We start from the raw sequence: 4,337 nt of genomic DNA, 5'->3' as shown, positions 1-4,337 counted from the left end.
GCAGCACTTACTACAGAGCAAGGTGGAGGAGACAGACATCTTTCTCAAGGACTGGGGTGGCAGATAAGGCTTATTATTTTTATATTGCTTTGTCTATATGAGGTGTTCAGCCAACTACAATTTAGGATTGTATTTAATGATCTATACAACCTATAGTTCTCTACACTTCCAGAGTAAAATAGAAAATATAAATATATAAATATTCACAAAATGAATACAAACAAAAATATCTTTATTGCTTAAAGATGGAATCTGCAGTAGGGGGATAACAGCACCACTAGCCACCTCACCATCATTGTTATAGTTTTTGCTGCTGAGCAAATATACATTTGGGTGTATACATTTATACAAATATAAATTTGCTCAGTTAGTACAAGTCAATTAGTAAGTCACTCAATAACTTGAATGGACACCACATACAATAATAATGGTTCATAAGATTTCTAAATAAATACTTCTGTCGCTGTGTGGCCCTTCAATAAACATTCCTATTCTGAGTCTGGGCCTGCCAGGCTAGAACCAGCGCTGTAAGTGGGTTTATGTTTCAAAGCTGTCAAACTGACCTTTAAATCAACATTTTGCTGTGTTCTTTAGGGATAGCAACAGCAGAGCACTGAATCACCTGCCCCAAGAAACAAGTCTGTTGTGCTGTGCTAATAAGAACATGTGAAGCTAAAGGTTCCTTCTTTGTGGCTTTAACATAAATGCTGCGAGGACATACACTATTAATGGTCTTACACTAATAATTCAACATTTCATGATATTTCAGGCAGCGCTAGTGTTGTCCCACATGAAACAGAACTTTGTCCAGACCATAACTGGAAAATCAAAAGCTATCTAGCTAGCTAAAATCTAATTGGTTGAAGAATCGTTCTGACTTCAAAAGCATTTGAACACAGGGCCGTGAAAAGAGGGGCATGTGCTCAAACTGAAAAAGGATATTTCAGGCAGCGCTAGTATTGTCCCACATGAAACATTTGTCTGGACCATAATTGGAAATTCCTCCTAGAATTATATAAACCAAACAAAGAAACAAAAGGAGAACAGCTAGTTAATCTACATCTGCCCCACATCTCCAACGGTTTGTTCCTCACTGTCTAATCTGAAACAGCATCCCAAATGGCACCCTATTCCCTATATAGTGTATTACTTTTGACCAGAGCCCTAAGGGTTCTGTACAGTGTACAACATTGTGTATAGCATTGCATACATAGGCTGCTGCTAATCTCAAGATACTAATGCACAGTGGCAGAGTTCAGGCAGTGGCCTGAATGCAAAGTGGATTGTTTGGTTAGGACATAAATAATATACAATTTATATTCCCACAAAGCTTTGGAACGTTTCGCGACACACAAAGCTGTTGCCTTGTCCTATTGTCCTATGGTGCATTGAAATGCTCCTCGGAAGTAGGAAATACAAGGTTCCGACTAAATAACCAGTTGAACGACCCTACCAGGTCAGATTTGGAGATGATACCACAGTTTCTGAATTGTGACGTTTCATCACTGACCTTTCACCTTTTCAAGCAAAAGATGATTAAGCAAAATCAATGTTGACATTGTCAAATGTATCAATGCAGATAATGTAGCTAGTTTGGCCATAGTGTCAATGTTGAACAAGCTCGCTAACTTTATTATTAGCAAGCAACGTTTTAGCTATCTAGCTAGCTAAAATCTAATTGGTTGAAGAATCGTTCTGACTTCAAAAGCACTTTGAACACAGGTCCGTGCACAGACTTTTTGAGGGGCAGGCGCTCAAACTGAAAAAGGGACTGCCCCCCACCCCCTCACCCCCCAACTCTCAAAAGAAAAGGCAACTTTAGAAACTGGAAGGGCAAAGGGGCATGTGTTCTGCACAGGTAGAGCCTTATCTGTGCACGTGCCTGCTTGAACACAATCATGTTGGACGTCTTCATTACTGAAACATTTCCCAGTTCTGATGAGCAAGTGAAGGCAGCATAGTTTGAGATAATTCTCTGTAATCTGAATTGAGTCAGGTACAGGACTCCTCTGTCGCTCACAAGATAACTGTACATGCCAAAGTTATGGTTAGTTTAGATAACTATATTGCTATATGCCAGAGGTATATAACGCCATAAACATTCTTTGATGGTCCTCAAACACACACTACCGTTCTGATTTTTTATTCATCCTGCCAAAGGAAAGGTTATTTTAATGAAGGCCAGTTCAATTACTGTGGAAATCCTCTCGACACCATTCTGCTAGGGAATGGCTAAAATGAATTAAATGTACAGTACATGTCCAGAGTCCGAGCCGGTAATAGGATAGGTTGATAGGTAAGGTCAATATGATAGGTTGATAGGTAAGGTCAATATGATAGGTTGATTGTAAAGTTGGCTTCCAACTCACACTCTCAAACACATAGATCCTCTGAATGCAGCTCACTTTCCAGCCCACTTTCCAGGTCACACTCTCAAACACATAGATCCCCTGAACGCAGCTCACTCTCCAGATCCCAATCACCTGAATTCTGATCACCTGTTCGCACACCTGTATGTCATTTACACACACTATTTAGTTCAGTTCTTTCCACCCCATCATTGTGCAGTATTGTTTGTTTTGATACATGGTCTAGTTGGAGTGCTGGTTATGTCCATATTAGTCCTCCTGTGTATCATGGTTTTTGGCCATCCTCACTAACGATGCTTTTTTGCCTATTCCATGCCTGTACTTTTGCTTATCAGATTTCCTGTCATCAACCACTTGCCTGATCTCCCAGACTACATTATTAGCCCTTTCCCAGCCTGTACTGTTACATTTTTGGAGTCCCTGTGTATGACCTTCTGCCATGTCCCTGAACCCAGCTACCTGCCTCCTCCTGTGGTCCTTTACTAATAAACACCTGCTGTGTCCTGCACCAGAAACCAGCACACTGTTTCCCATTGTACTCATTATATTGATAGGTAAAGTCAAGGTGGAGGCTCATTTGGTGGAGCTCTAGAAACATCATGCTCATTAGAAGGATCACATCGATGAATACTAGTTTCCATTGCTTTAATGTGTCATCCTCTAGGGAGCTATGCACTTTTAAATAGTTAACTGTACAAATTGTTAACCCAAAAATCAATCAAAAAACCATTGTACTTATACAGTACAGTATATCACCCAAACTACTGTAACCTAATTGGCAGTCATGTTTAGATTTGAAATGAGAATGTTAAAGAGTGTTGCGCATTGCTTCGAGACAACATGCTGGGTAGTTTGTTTGTAGTGGCTCAAAACATTTAGCAATCTGAAAGAGTCCATCGTGATGAAGTAGATATAACCATTAGCATAAATTATCATGCCGTCAGTGTGGGCTAAAGGGAAGCTGTTGTACTGGCGTGCCCTCGATAAAAGCTCTCAACCTGTCTTGCCTTAGTGAAATCCACCAATATGCCGAGTCAGCTCAACAGCATGTAGTCTCCTTCATGGAACCTCTAAGATTGAATTAGGAAGCATAATTAACATTAGCAACACCTTTCACTTTATAAGTCCCCAGTAAGGAAAGCTGTTTTTCTAATGAGCTTGAGTGAGTAGCTCTTGCCATACTCTGGGAGAAAGATAGCCCAGGTAAATGCGTTATCGACTACCTCTTGAGGAGGCCATTTTGGAGAGTGAGTTGTTTGTTTACTGTACGCTGAATTGTGCTCATATCAACTGGAGAGAAAACTCTGTGGTATGTTCACTGCTGTTTGGTGAGCGAGGCAGGGTGAAGACCTGGGTTCAAATACTTTTTGAAATCTTTCAACTGCATTGAGAGTTTGCTCCGGCCTGCCTGGAGTGCCAGATTGGCGGGTTTGAGGTTGTGGGACTATTGTATTGGTCCATTAAGACAAGCTAGCTCAATTAATCACAGATAATGTACTTCAAATGTGCATTTAAAAAAAATGTATTTGAACCCAGGTCTGGCAGTGTGTGACCTGAAACTGTGTGTGGCGAATATCTCTCAAAATTCCTGAAACAGCACACTAAACACCAGAGGTATCAAACTCATTCCATGGAGGGCCTAGTGTCTGCAAGTTTTTGGTTCTTCATAGACAACCAGGTGTGGGGAGTTGTAAAGTGTTGGTCCCATGTTTCATGAGGTGAAATAAAAGATCTGGTAAACAAATTTGTGCACACAATTTGAGAGAAATAAGCTTTTTGTGTGCATGGACAATTTGGGGGATATTTTATTTCAGTATGGTTTGGGTTGGCAAAATATTGTGAAAAGGGTTCAACAAAGATGCCGCCATGCATATTCTCAGGTCTCTGGAGAATGACCAATATCTATGATCAAAATCGGGAGCAGATATCATTGCATGCAGAGGTCACCAGACTGTGTGCGGCTCAGCT

The sequence above is a fragment of the Salvelinus namaycush genome, chromosome 5 (genome assembly GCF_016432855.1).
Source record: "Salvelinus namaycush isolate Seneca chromosome 5, SaNama_1.0, whole genome shotgun sequence".
In the NCBI taxonomy this organism is placed as follows: domain Eukaryota; kingdom Metazoa; phylum Chordata; class Actinopteri; order Salmoniformes; family Salmonidae; genus Salvelinus; species Salvelinus namaycush.
The sequence above is the reverse complement of the archived record's forward strand: the minus strand, read 5'-3'. Positions refer to the sequence as shown.